A 15,857-nucleotide genomic window follows, 5' to 3' on the forward strand; every position below is an offset into this window, starting at 1 on the left:
AGAATTATCTGTTTTCCTGTAAATTCACTAGAAGGGAGGAAAACCACAGACTATAATCTCAGCTTGGGGTAATTCTGTATTTCGTGCTGAAAAGGGGTCTGTACAGGACATTGCTGAATAGACAGATAAACCAGTCAAATTTTAAGGTGTAAAAGCCAATATGACTGCTTGAATCATCTCCCAATCTCCTGTTCAGCTTCTCATCTACTTTATTTACACAGACATATGTGATTTTGTTGCCAGCTGGTGATTTGGCAATAAATTGAAATCTGAGCCTAATGTGCCTAGAAGATTTGTTTGGAAAAAAATAAACCCAAGATAAAAAAAACCAAACTAAGTAGTACTTGTTTATAGAAACATTACGGTACCTTTGATCCTTTCTTCTGTTCTGCTTCAATATGCTTGAGTAAAAAGAAAATACGCTGTAAATTTCAGAGAGCAGCATGGGGGCTCCTATGTTTGTGTTGCAAAGACAGACTGAAGCCTTTAATCAAGACAAACTCCTGTAGGGCAAATTTCCCAATCCAGCATTAGTGTGGTGGTGTTGCTAGGTGGATCCCCATCCAACCAATCTACAGTTCTTGTAACTTGTCTGACCCAATTCTGCGGCAGGGCAGCCCTGCAAAATCATCTGGGCATGAGAGAAGGTGGGGAGACAAGAAGGTGACGCACAAGGAATGAAGACGTAAGGTAATAAACATATAAATACATTGAAAAATAATGCAGAACACTGAAGGATGGCTGAGACACTGAACTAGAAATACCAAAGCAGAGATATAAATATTATAGAAAATATAGCATCCATATGAAGAATGTTTCACATACCCACGACCCTGAATAAAAACACTAAGTCCTGTGACCTTTTCTATGCATACATGTCAGACAAATACGTACATGCTGCTCTTTAGAATCTGATATTTATTATATCTCACATCAAAGCCTAACTGCACATGGACAGATTCTCGTAGAATTTGAGCATGCAATAAGCACAGAGGAGAAAAAAAAGACATTAAAGCTGCCTGTCTTATAGAAGTTCTGGTCAGGTAATAATACCTAAAAATAGAGGACACTTTTGTGTATGAAATTGCTGTAATAATTACACTTAAAAATCAGATATGCAAATGCACCCTTAAGGTCTATTAGGACACCATCTTCATAATCTAGAATTTTTCATTAGGATTCAGAGTTAGTGTCTTCATAGGAAAACCAATGCCTTTTCAAATGCTTGTCCAAAGTGCATAAGGTACGTAGTACTATGCTGTGCTACAAACTGAAGTATGTTGGGAAATAAAAGACGGTAGTCAAATAAGAATACATTTAAAAAATAAAAAAAGTATTTCTTTTAAAATCTCTGTTTTCAAGCAGTGTAATGTATTCCTTTCAGACCAAAATCTTGTCCCTTTCCTCAGAATAGCTGTGAATATACTCGGCTGATTCTGAATTCTCTGCGATCAGATAAATACTTACATGTACAAACCCTTAACAAAAGAGAATTCCAGAATAGCCAAGGGAAAGCACCATTTGCCTCTGCAAGGATCCTGTGCATAACTGACCAAAAGTAAATTAATTTTTAAAATAGAAGTTAGAAATCATTACCAGACCCCTGAGTTGTGGAAAATAAGCAGCTGTACTGTAACCCAGCACCCAGTGTACCCAGGAGTCACAGAAGAACACATGGAGAAATGTATACTGTTGGGGCTACTGCAGTAGGAAAGGGTTTAATTTAGCCACCTCCTCACACCGACGTGCTGGTGATGGTGTGGAGGCTCCGGCAGCGCATGTCAGGAAATCCCACAGCGACCACCTGATGTATCTATGCGGAGATTTCCAAAGTCTTCTCTACGGTTCCACATTTCTGCTAGATCAAGCCTTTGAATGCAGACAGTGATCCGTGGATAGGTGAACTGATTTATGTTCTCTCAGTTAAGGGGCCACAGCACAGAAGTGGCTGACTGCTATCAGTTTAGAGCAGGAATGTGGGCCTTCTCCAGCTTTCTAACGACAAGTGGAAGCCTTATGCAGTTTCCTACAGCCATCCAAAGAGAGCAGGAGCCGAAAGGTAACTTCCCCACCCATGTGGAGGAGTTTAAAACCTGCTGAGAACTTCCCTGAGCCAAATGTTCCAGCTCCCTGCACTGTAGTGATTTCTGCAGCCTTCCCTATCTTTGAAACATGAGCAAGTTATTGTTGGCATACACAGAAGCTGGCAAAGTGTCATCCCATGATTCAGCATATCAAGAAGCAAGATAGTATAACGAATCATTGTGCAAAAGGGTTGCGCAACACAGACTGAAACAGTCCATATAAAAGCACTGTTGTATTGGAATGGAAATGGCTTTTTCGTGGAAGATACCCATCTGCCAAAAAAAACGTTGTATAACTAATGTTTTGTGAGCAGAAGATCCAGAGGCAGATAGAGGCACCGATGCTAGAACCTCGCCTACTGACACAAACATATGAGAAGATAACTTTGGTTTGGTAGGATGATTTGTTTACAATTGTAACATCTGGCACAGAAGGTTTTGAAAGAGATTCATGAATTGGAAAGAGGAGAAAAGAAGTCCTGCATCTGATTTAAACTGTACTGTGAATTGGAGATAATCCATTGGAGTCAATGGAGATAACCTGGCACAAAACCATCCTCAGTGCAAGGAGAACCAGAGCCAAAGAGTGTCAAAGTACAGAGCCTTACTGCGTTTCCTTATCCAGCCCATGGGAAAGTCTGCAATACCTCAGGCTACTTCAGCTATTTCCAACATACAACTGTCTTGTCACCTCCATGTCCTTGCCCAACAGCCCCCATCCCCACTAATTCCTTCTCAAGTGCTCTGACAGGGTCAGACACTGGCAACCTAGGGGATGCCAACACTGCACCCCATAAGGGACCATGCCTTTTGTCTGTTACTGCCCCTCCATCTGCCTTTGGAACAGCTTTCCAGCTTGCTAGCTGGTTATGGTGAGCTAGTCTCATCAGAAGAGCACCCTCACACCCTTCTTTCCAGCCCTTCCTCCTTTCTGGCTAAAAGAGAGCATCATTCCTAGATGAAAGACTCCAAAAGACTCTTTTCTTTTAAAATTTAAAAAAACATCCAGCCTTTAAAAAAGAGAGCTCAATAGGGTCTTTTTGTTGAAAGAACTGATATACTTAGAAAGGAAAACCTTCTAGTTCAGGACATTTCAGCTTGCCTTAGATTCATGGACTACTACTGAGAAATCTGGCAAACATGACTAAGAAAAGCAAGTTCACACATCCCATAAGGCTGTTCATTTGAGTGGCACTTCTAAAGAGGGGCAGCACTGCCTCTGGAAAAACTGTAGAGCCACACATAAAAAATTGAAAGGCACTGGGGCTTTCTTTGTAGCTATTATTTGTGAACTGATATTGCACAACCACCAAGCAGCACGCTTCTGTCCTGATCTTGGGGACGAGGCCTGCCCACGCCGGCAGCTGTGCACCACGAGGACTGAGACCAGCAACTCATTTTGCTGAAAAGCCACCAGGCTGTCATCAGATGGTAACGGTGACTGACCCTGGCCAGACTTGCCACGATAAGCCGAAGAGAAAAAGCCCTGCAAATCATTAACCGTATCCCTCTGCATCCTTCAGGCATCCAGTCCCCATCCACTACTTCTTTTAATTTAGATAATTGGTTTCAATGCCCTGTTTAACTTCTGTTTTCCCTGCCTGTGTTCCCTCTTTGCTTCAGCTTCCTCCCTGCTGGCTTCCTGCTTGCTTGCCCAAAGAGCTGTTTTGTCACCAGTTTTCATACTTAATTTTCCCTTTATATATGTTGACTGGCTCAGATGCTATTAATTTTATTTAATAAAGATGGGAGACACAGGCAGCGAGGGAGGGAGGGCACAATCTTAGAAATAATGTAAATAGATCAAACTTTCACCCTACACACCTCAAATTATGAGAACCTAGAAGTAAGGCAGTAGTTAAGGGCCTCAGCCACTTATATTGGCAAATCCGTCTTTCATAAGCATGCAATTTAGATTTAATAATATGCTTAATGAATGGTAATTAAAAACAAATTGCAATTAAAACACTATTTAATGAGGTTTAACAGTGATGTGATAGATATGTATCTATCATCGAGTTCAACTTCAATAAATATTTTCTTAATAACAAACTGGCATTTAATTAGTATGGGAAAAATGTTGCCGTTAAATCTAAATTAAATTAAAATATACTTAGGGCACTTACCCACTTAACAGTACGTGTTAATGAAAAATATTTAAAAGGCTTTTTCTTTTTTTTTTTAAAGGGTAATGGTTACAAGAATTAAATAAAAGGAATTTAATTGATTGCAGTACATGAAGGCATGATCCAGCCCTACACATAAACACTTCATTGATTTAAGAGTTTCTTAACCCACAATATCTACACCATGACACATGTAAATGAACAACCAACCTAGCTAGAATTTGAAGTTTAAGATTTTACAAATGCAACAGTTTACAAACACATACTCAAAATTTTCACCACACCTTTCCCACTAACCTTTCCATGTCATTTTATGATCCTATTATCATAAACATCTGAGCACCTGCTAAAAATTTTAAAATAGAAATAAAGTGTTTTCTTTCTTCCTGCAGATATGAAGTTTGAATATTTCATAGATCTTTATTTGTTTAGTGGGAGAGGGCAGGAGAAGTTATTTAGTATTTTGAGCTTAGCATATGTCAACTATTTTGTTTGAAACGGAGGTTTGTGAAATTTTTATTTCATGTAAAAGGTATTTCAGTAGCTTAAGCCCTGATCCTATCTGTCTCCTGTGCTCCCAGGACTCCTTATAGTGGCTGATACTTTAATTGCTCCAGCACTCATTACGACTTGGACTAAATTCAAATAAAACATTCTATAGTGAAAAATAGCTTTTAGAAGAACACAAAATTTTTGCAGAAAACATGGATCCTTAAAACATTTAGGTTTTTTGATGACCTGATTGGAACTGGGAAGGATTCATTTTGATAGAGCCTGTGGAAATGCAAAATAAAATCTGAAAAAAAAAAAATTATAATTCCCTTTTTACACCTTTCTTTACTGAGTATTTCAGGACAGAAACTGGGAAAAACCCCAAACTAAAATGTTTTCTTCACAGATGTGACCAGGACTCCTTCTTCCGTGTCTTCACAGTACCTACCACAAGGGGTCTGGTTCACAAGAAGTACACAACAGTAAGACAGATTTACAATATAAATGCAAGTGGTTCCCTAAGGCAAAAAAAATTACTTTTCAGTGTTTCACTCTGCAGAAATTTTGTACATAATGACATGGCTGTATAACAACATGTGTCACATATGCAGGTATGGTTTCTATTATTGCTAACAGTATGTAACATACCTATTTGCAGACAGAAACAAGCTTATAAAAAAAATGGTACAACATTAAATGTAATTTAAACAAAGAGGGAAAATGCATTGGGACAATTTGCCATGAGTTCACTATGACTTCTTTCTCTTCTTTGCCAATGGAAAAGACTTATAGGAGCTAGATATTAAAAATAAAATTTTAGCCCTTAGCTCTGTTCCTCTTGAAGACAACATCAAGAACAGGAGATGATAATCATAAACCTAGTCTCTCTGAATAGCTTCCCACTTAATCCCACCAGCAGCTGCTTGGCTCAGACCTCTTCTTTCTCCTTACATATCACAAACAGACTAGAATGAGGACTACTAGTTTTAAATTTCAGTTTATTTTCTATTGGATTTGAAGTGCCAATCTTGGTTTAAAGTGATTGGTCCAGTGTTGCACAGTATTATTTTATAAAGCAAAAGAACTAGCCATAGAAAATAGGTAACAGATAAGCAATGTGAGAATAAGTTCCCGAATATGGCATATAATATTATGCCACACAAACAGAGAAAAATAGTGTATATACACAGCCAATTCATGATTGATCCTGAAAGCTTGGATATATTAGTTGCAGAGTGTGAAGGATGTTTTCCTGGCATGTTCCAGCTTCAGATATGATGCGGATAACACTTAGCATTAAATAATGCTCCTATGATTCCAGTTTTCAAGCATTTCACAATCCACTGCTAAATGTGACATCCTGCATGAAACAAACGACTTGATTAAGGACTTATTACCATTGAAACAGAACTGACTTCATGAATTGTGACAGGTTCTACTGTACATGTGTCATGGTTTAACCCCAGCCAGCAACTAAGCCCCACATTTGTCTGTGACGGTAACGGGTGAGTGATCGCCCTGTCCTTATCTTGATCCACTAATTTTTTCATCTTATATTCTGTCATGCTGAGGAGGGGGAGTGATAGAGTGGCATATTGGTGTCTGGCAGCCAGCCAAGGTTAGCCCACCACAGGATAACGTGAGTGTGACTCACATTATGGTGTCGTGGTTTCACCCCAGCTGGCAACTAAGCATCAGCCACTCGCTCACTCACTCCTGGTGGGATGGGGGAGAGAATCCAAAGAGACAAAGAAAGCTGTGGGTTGAGATGAAGACAGTTTAATAGTTTAATAGAAAGCCGCGCACACAAGCAAAGCAAACCAAGGAAAAAAAAAAGCCTGCTCGCTGGTGGGGTGGGGTGAGAGGCAGAAAAGGCCTTGGCTGTGTGTCAGCACTGCTCAGCAGTAAGGAAAACATCCCTGTGTTATCAACACTGTTTCCAGCACAAATCCAAAACACAGCCCCATACCAGGTACTGTGAAGAAAATTAACTCTATCCCAACCAAAACCAGCACAACATGTCACACTGCATCAGAGCTGAAAGCAAAGATACTGTCCTTACTTCAGAAAAAACCAACTGTTTAGTTAGGGAAATACACACTCCGCAGCAGCAGGCACAGAGAGAACCTGGTTCCAACAGGCAGAACAGAAATTCACATCCAGTTTTTCAGTCCAGTGTCTCCTGGTGCACAGTGGTGGCTGTTGTATATCTTACCACGCTCCTACTTGGATGGAACAAAAACTATTTAACTTGAATAAAATATCTGGGCATCCTATTAAATTAATAGTTAAACTGTTATGCTTTGAAGAGGACAATCTTCCTCCACTTTCTCCATTTAAACTACTTTCTTAGAAGTCAGAAAGACCCAACAGGGACCCTGGAAAGATGATCTATGATATGGATTATTGGATAATAGTGGAAATGCCCCGATATTGCACCCGGTTTTAATGCCAAGACCCCAGCTACAATACAACCCACAGCTCTGTGTCACCTTGTCCACAGCATACCCAGTCATCTCATGAAAGCTCCTGGTCACAGACAAACTGTGGAGTTGCCCTCTGAAAAGTCCCAGGAAAATCCATGGGGTTTTGGCTGTGTTGGTACCCGCTACAGTAATTATGGTGGTTCAGATGAATCTGGAAGTCAATCAGATTTGTCTTTCTAATCACTTGGAGGCTTTCAAAAATTCCACTTAAGATACAAGAAAAGAAAAAGGAGATGGGAAGCACAGAATCGGAAACTCTGAAAAATATTTTTTTTAGGGTTAGCTAGACTCCGCCAAGCTTGCCAGTCATTCTGAGCCAGGAGAGCTTATGCTCTTACCAAGGGGAGAGCAAAGTACCATCGCTGATGCCACCAAAGATCTAAACAGTCAGGAACTATCCCTCCTCCCTCGAGTATTTTCCACCAAAAATGGCAGAGAGGTGCTGATTAAAGAAAGACAGTGCTTTAACACTCTCAGCTTGTGGCTAGCAGTCTGGCATCTCTGGTGATGCTCAGCTCAGGCTGAGACAAACAGGAGGCCCATGCCAAGTTGTTCTGCAGTCAGTGGCCTGTTGCCAGTGTGTCATTTTTCACAGAAAGGACACAATACCAAGCAATCTGGCTGAGAATGAATAAAAATGTCATCTGTGTTCGCTCCACTTTAAGGGCTCGTGCAGTATTGTTCTCCTCGTGTGCAATACAATTCCAATTGATCCAACAGACACATCAAAAGATACTTCTCAGGGACCTATTGGTCAGTTTTCCAACCTTGACAAGGAACTTGCATCAAACTATTACATTTTATAGCAGTGATTAAAAAGGGTTCATTTCTTTCATGAGCTGGGGATGGTTTATTTTTTGCCTACTGGAAATTTGTCTCTTCTTTCACCCAGCAAAAAAGCACATGAATTAGACAATGAGACAGCATGGAAAAGAAATATGCTTAGCAGAAATAGCAAACCATCAGATTTGCACATTGATGGAGATACAAAAGGAAAGATGATTGAGAAAAGGCTGCAAAGCCAAAAAAGCACTGACAAGATTTATCTGCCATCTGCAAAAAAGAAAGGAGCAAACAGAAATAAACACACGCGTGAGAAGGCAAGAGGAATGAACAGTGGTTTATTATCATGGGGGAACTTTCACTGGCTGAACTCTAAAGACTTTACCGATACAGAAACAAGGGTTTTGAAACAGAGTACACGTAATTTCTGTCCACAATGTGCACAATGAGACAGCCTCATCTTGGGCCCTAACCCAGGAAAAGCATACAAGAGGTACCCAAGGAGCATAAGAATCACGGCTGGCTTTTATGCGTTTCCCTGGAGAGGGGTGTCCATGTTTGACTGGCCATTTGCACACCATCTGCACATGCTGTTAGGACATAAAGTTGGAATAGTCAGTTGTGCAAGGTAAAGAGGATCTTTTTTTTTCCTGGTTAGACTGAATTCAAGATGCTAAGCACTTCTTGAGAGTTATTCAGCCTCCTCATCTCCTAAAGACAGCAATGGATGTTGGAGGTATTGAGTAACACGCAGAAAATCCCAGACAAATGGGCTGTACCAGCTGGTACTAATGGAAAAGAGTGGTAGGGAGATGGGGAGAGAGTAAAGCTCCCTTTGCCATCTCAGTGCATTCCTGCCAACAGCTACTGATACGATCTGATTCTAAACACAACCCTCAAGACTAGATTTTCATGCTTGGAGAGAGATGAGGAACAGCTTACAACAAGTCTCCATGAACATCATAACGAAGAAACTAAATGTCAGATACAGTAAAACACAAGCTGGCAACAGAGGAAAGCATGCATTCCTCACCTACTGCTGTGCAGGGAACAGAGGCGCTGGATATTTAAAATTAGGAGCTTTTTTTCTCATTTCCCATGAGAGGGTTCTGGGTTCTCACTGGTGAGTCAAAAAAAAAAAAAAAAAAAAAAAAAAAAAAGAAAAAAAAAAAAAGCCCCTCACATAAAACCGTTCCCTTCAGCAGCATTGAAATTCCTCACCTACTGCTGTGCAGGGAACAGAGGCGCTGGATATTTAAAATTAGGAGCTTTTTTTTCTCATTTCCCATGAGAGGGTTCTGGGTTCTCACTGGTGAGTCAAACACACTCTGACAAACAACTCCTTGAGCAATAAATGAATTTGTGTCTTGGGGAAAAAAAAAAAAAAATGGAGAATCCCACAGAAGACCTCTGTGTTTTGAAAGCTGAAGAATAACCCAAAGGATAAGAAGAAACAGCACTGGAAGAAGTCACGCACCTTTTCTCTCATCCCCCAAGCCAGGATCTACTCTCTATAAGCCACCCTGAACATGATTTGGTAACCCCTGACTTAAAAAAAAATCGCCAGTAGAGATTCCCCCACCTGCCTTAGCCATTAGAATCAGAAGCCATTTGAATGAGAGCTGCAGGGAAGATATCCCCAGACAAAACTGTATTCAACACCCGCTTGCTCTGTGACCTGAAGATACACCTGGCTCCAACCTGTGAGAGGAAGGCCATGGCTTTATACAGTCTGGTCTGCCTCCTCACTGCACCAACCAGGCACGGTACCATGCTGATGCTGTCCTACCCAGAGGGAAACGGTAGGACTGACAGCTGGATTCAGCATCCAAGGTGCGCTGCAAAAGCCATACATGTGATACATCACTTAAAAAGGGGCTGCAGAAAGAAGTTACCATAAAGTTTCCATTCCAAAGCACTAAAATCTTACATTTGCTTATTAAATTTCAGCTGGGGCCCCAGGCAATTGAACAGAACACCAGTCTAGCTACTGCATTTTGCTTTGCTTACTGCTACTGACATACTGACATACATAAAACTTACATAAAGAAATTGCAAAGCCTGGGACTTTAATCTTGGCTAACCATCCCTTCCACCTCTGGCTTTCAGGGTAAAACTGACATCACGTTTCACGTTTGGTTTTTTGGTTTTTTTTCTTTCTTTCTTTCTTTCCTTTTAAAAGCATTATGGGAATATGGAACAAAAGAAGAATAGCATATCCTCTGTTTAAGAGCCCCTAATTCAAAGACCAGTTGAGACAATGGCAGGATTCTCATCTATTTTGTAGGCATTTAATAATAACCCAGTGAGTCCAATTGCAAAGTCGGTACTCTCAGGGGTCTGCTGGGAATCTGTGCTCGCCGGTGCTTTCACATGGCTGCACGCACAGACGTGCGGCATCCCTGCATGTGCCGACACCGTGGCAGCCCTGAGAAATCCCCTGGCAGCCTGAAGCTCGGACCCGCAGCCTCACTTAGCCATGCACGCAAGGAGCTGGGTGCTGTGTTAGGGCTCTGCTGCTATGTGAATGCTGCAAAATGGGGTCTGAGATGATGAAACTTGTTGCAGTTGTAGTTCCTACTCTTTGGCAATCATTTTAGGTGGTACAGACTTTAAAGCCCCAACCCTCTCTCATGGGGTGTTTCTATAATGCTCAGCACAGCAAGGAAGGATGAATTTTCTAAAAAGCTCAATAAAAATCTGATTTCCCATAAGCTAGGCTTCAGGGGCTCAAGGAATTGCCAGCACTAAGTGCTCAAAACCTGTCAGGTCTCAGAAAAGCTTGAAATTGGCTTGAAAATCATGAAAAAATAAGAAAAAACGTAGGGGACTTTTTACTTGCTTTTTTGATTTTGGAGCCTAGAACATAATAACCACATCATGTTTCAAGCTCTCTTCCACCACTCCATGAAGACTAGAAATGTGTGGGTTTGCACCTCTATGAAGAAGAAATGTGCTGGGGTTTATTTTTTGTATATTAAAAGCGAGAGTTCAAAGAAATAGCAAGATTACAAGAGCTCAGGCTTTAAGAGAACCCCCAAGCATTACTGGAAAGATTCACAATAACGTTCCCAGGCTTGGTACCATCGTACTCTTCCTCCAAGGCCAATAGTCTCCACTCACAGCAGAGGATCTCCTTCCCTCAGGTAGCACTACAGAAAAAGGGTTAAACAGTGGCAAGGAGAGACCGACAAGCTTGTAAAATATGTAGCGAACAAGCAGGCTAACACCACACAGCTGTTGTTGCAACCCCCCAAAATTATACTGGATAATTAATATATTAGCCATTCTTCAGCATTTGCTAATTCCAAAGGTTTATTCTGGCCAGTCGAAACCAGAAATAGCACATCTCAAACAAACAACAGGAGCGGCACATGCTGGAATCAAGCAGCGGTAGAGCAAAGAGCTAAAGCATATGCTTAACGGTGATGAACAGGAACGCACACATGCTTAAAAAGTTAAGCATGGGATTAAATGTTTTGCTGGATTGAGACCAGATGAATTCCGTAGTTAGTTTATTGTTATCATTACTACTACCATCATTACTCCTGAAGAGAGAACAGTCCGTGTTAAAGCTAGCTAACCTTTTTCAAAAAAAAGTTTTCGTGCAATTTTATCCAGAATATATTGGCATCTACACGTTTCAAGTTAATGATTCAAAAGAGCAAGATCAGTGACTATCCAATGTGTTATGACAAAGGTGAGCAGATCTAGTTACTACTTTGCGCTCCAGGAATATTTTTGATAATCTACGGTACCTTAAGAAAATGGTGCTAAACACTAAATGATGGAGTAGAATGTGCAACAAGTAAACACTAGCATATTTGGATATGCAGAGCAGCAGAATGAGGGGACTTCAGGCATTCCTATCTTGTTTGTTTTTAAACACAATGTTCCTGCTGTAAAGTGACGGTTAAGAGCAGATGTTGACATTCAAAACTCCTTCCCTCAGGTAGCACTACAGAAAAAGGGTTAAACAGTGGCAAGGAGAGACCGACAAGCTTGTAAAATATGTAGCGAACAAGCAGGCTAACACCACACAGCTGTTGTTGCAACCCCCCAAAATTATACTGGATAATTAATATATTAGCCATTCTTCAGCATTTGCTAATTCCAAAGGTTTATTCTGGCCAGTCGAAACCAGAAATAGCACATCTCAAACAAACAACAGGAGCGGCACATGCTGGAATCAAGCAGCGGTAGAGCAAAGAGCTAAAGCATATGCTTAACGGTGATGAACAGGAACGCACACATGCTTAAAAAGTTAAGCATGGGATTAAATGTTTTGCTGGATTGAGACCAGATGAATTCCGTAGTTAGTTTATTGTTATCATTACTACTACCATCATTACTCCTGAAGAGAGAACAGTCCGTGTTAAAGCTAGCTAACCTTTTTCAAAAAAAAGTTTTCGTGCAATTTATCCAGAATATATTGGCATCTACACGTTTCAAGTTAATGATTCAAAAGAGCAAGATCAGTGACTATCCAATGTGTTATGACAAAGGTGAGCAGATCTAGTTACTACTTTGCGCTCCAGGAATATTTTTGATAATCTACGGTACCTTAAGAAAATGGTGCTAAACACTAAATGATGGAGTAGAATGTGCAACAAGTAAACACTAGCATATTTGGATATGCAGAGCAGCAGAATGAGGGGACTTCAGGCATTCCTATCTTGTTTGTTTTTAAACACAATGTTCCTGCTGTAAAGTGACGGTTAAGAGCAGATGTTGACATTCAAAAGTCTCTCTTTTTTTTTTAATTAAAATACTAATACTGGATAATATTACAAAAGACAAGAGGATAGTGCTCCTTTAGAGAGATTTATTCGTTACTTTTTTTAAACCGACGGGCATTTCAGATGTTCGGGAACTGTGACTGTAACACATCTGTATTTTTATTTAATTACCTTTTTCCTAAATGAGATTACAACATGGCATGTGGGGTCTTTCAAACCAAACACCTGTAGTCAGAATTAGAAGCTTCATAACTACCACCGCTTAAATTCCCAGGGGTTGGGGAGGTGGTGGGGAATTGTTCATCTCAGACTCAGGGAAAGCTGGCAACCTCATCAGCAGCGTTATCAAGGCCTCTCCAGATCTGAATAGCTTTCCTGTCTGCATATTTTTATATGTATGTATATATATTTATTTATTCATTTTATTTTAAGGCTAGTTCCAACAGGAAAAAAGTAATAGAACAGTGAGAATTTCCTGTGACAGTATAACCAGAAAAAAAAAAAAAGCCCATTAAATAAAATAAACCTAGACAAAGCCTTATGTGAAACTGAAATGAGGCCGAGATGCCCCAGGTGCAACATGGGTCAACTGTCCTTCTTACAGCTCAGCGCTGGAAATGTGCCCAGCTTTTGTAAAAGGTCCCAAAGCCACAGTAGAAGGCTCAAGATGTTGACTGGCCTTGGGCTACACACTTGGCTGCTGCAGAGGCAGCGACCTTTGTTTCTGACACAGGGCTGGATTATTATTATTTTTTTGGTTTTCACCAGACTTCTTCCTTCTCACAGGAAAAAGAATTGCTCGGCAGCTGGGGTTTGCAGCCTGACATTTTGGCATCTGATTTTTTTTCGCAGGCAAAACTCTATTTAGAAAACGGATTTAAGCCCATTGTTCATACTGGTTTCATGCTGCTGGCAGCTTCGGGAGACTGTGGGCTGAAGTAGAGCTGCAGAGCGTGCTGCAAAGTCCCATCAGCATGCATTTGATCCTACCCTGCACAGACCAGGACCAGAGAGAGGGCACCATGGATTCCACGTACAATGACAGGCTTCTGCAATGAACACCCCAACAAGAATAAAGAGTGGAATCGGATGTGGACCCATGACATTGCTCTGTCTGTTCTCATAAATGAACGCCAGCTCATTTTCTGCAAGTCCTCCAAACTATCTACCAACTGGCAGTGATTTCTGAACTGAGTGGACAGAAGACCCAAAAGTGGAATTGCATAATGCTGGTCCCACCATTTGCCATCCTGCTTTTTAAGCCTTTCACCTTCATTTTAATGGACGACAGAGCAGTGAAAGGGCCCTGTGCAAGAGGCACAGAGTGGGGAGGGGAATCCACTCCTCCACATTTTTCCAGAAGCAAGTAAAACCTGTCAACTTTCTCCAGGATCCGTGCTTGTTCAGTGTCATCCAGGTAACAACAGACCAGTGACAAGAGACACATGGTGCTATTGATACTTGCTTTTCAAATTACCGTTATTATTTTGTATTACCATAGGACCTGTGGATTCCCTTTGTGGAACAGTAACCCACAGTGACAGACACCATGCAAAGCCAGAACAAACAGATGGTTCCTGAACCAAGGAGTCTTCACTCCAAGCCAAAAGCTGACAGATGATGTTACAGACAAGGGGGATCCATGGAAACCACCAAAGTTTGCATAGTCATCACAGAGCTCAGCACACCAACAACTTCACTGCTGTGAAGGTTTAAAGCCATCTTAGAAAAGGAGTTTCAAAGAGAAACTGGGAAGAGAATAATGAAGCTGCCTTAACAGCACAGGAAAACACGTGATGGAGCTTTCAAATTTTAAAAACTGGGCAATAGAGAGTGGCACAGTGGGCTGATCAGAGGCCAAAAGTGACATCTTAACCACAAAAGAAATATATTGGTTGGAAAAAGGCCATGAAAGACCTTGGGAGCAAAGACAAGCAGATTATGCTTGATATGATCAAGAGCAGAGACTTGCAGCGAGAGGAGAGACGGGCAGGTGAGGCAAATGATCTTTTTTTGCAACATAAAGAACACGCATGAACAGGGTGAGATTGGATTTGCCAAGGCCAGAATTAGCAATGTTGTGATAGTGATGGAGGAGCACAATAATGACAGCCTGAGCAACCGTGAGCCACGAGGGGGGACAGAAATGGCAGTTTTAGAGAGGCTATGCAGAAACAAGTGGCAAGAGTTCGACATCACCTGGAGGCATGAACCAAGACAGATGTCTAAGTCAAAGATACCGTCCAGGGGTCCAAGTGGCGGGCAGGATCGTAATATTGTCCACGGTGCCTAAGAAAGAGCAGATCTATGGGGAAGAGCCTTGTTTTAGGTGCGTTGAGTATTAGCTGCCAGCCAGTCATCTGCAAGGGGACATCTGGGGGACAGAAACACCAATGAAATGGGAGACACATGTGGTGTAAGCAGCTAGGTCTCCATGGCATCAGCATGGGGACAGAAGCTGAATTTGGATTTGCAGAGAAAATTACTAAGAAATATGGTGTAGAAAATTAAAGGACAGTGACCAAAAGCGAGTCCCTTTGAGTCTCAAAGGAACGCTGGGGAGTGCCTCTTTCTACCTCTGTGTACTTTACATACTGCTAAATTGCTCCCTCCTGAGAGGGCTAGTCTCTAGTGCTCATAAAAACACTCCCAAGAAAGTAGCTGTGTTCTCTCCAACCTTCATGCCCTTCCCTTTTCAGCTGAAATTAAGCAATGGAAAACAGGACAACTTTTCCAGCAAAAGCGATTTTACAGCACAAACCTCATCACTCCTCCCTTCTTCTCTTACAATAATAAGAGTATTTTTGTTTGTTTAAATGGGAAAAACAAACAAAGGAATACATTCCGCAATACATGCCCCCATCTCTCACCCACAGAAACACTCCTAAAACACAAGGTTTACAGCTCACTGCTTGAGAACTCCCTTTCATGTCAGAACCCACATTGAAACCTTGGCAGGGCAAAGCGCCTGAACCAGTGCCTGCTCTCTGCCGCCACCCCAAACTTCCTCCTCCTTCCCTCTTCCTAAATATTGCCTCACCCTCCAAAAAGTCCCCCACGAAGAAACAAACCAAAGTTCAGCTTTGGCTTTACGTAAATTAAAAAGCGGAGCATTTTACATGATCCTTCATCCACCATCAACCTGCT

The sequence above is a fragment of the Aptenodytes forsteri genome, unplaced genomic scaffold (genome assembly GCF_000699145.1).
Source record: "Aptenodytes forsteri isolate BGI_AS27 unplaced genomic scaffold, ASM69914v1 Scaffold369, whole genome shotgun sequence".
Lineage (NCBI taxonomy): Eukaryota > Metazoa > Chordata > Aves > Sphenisciformes > Spheniscidae > Aptenodytes > Aptenodytes forsteri.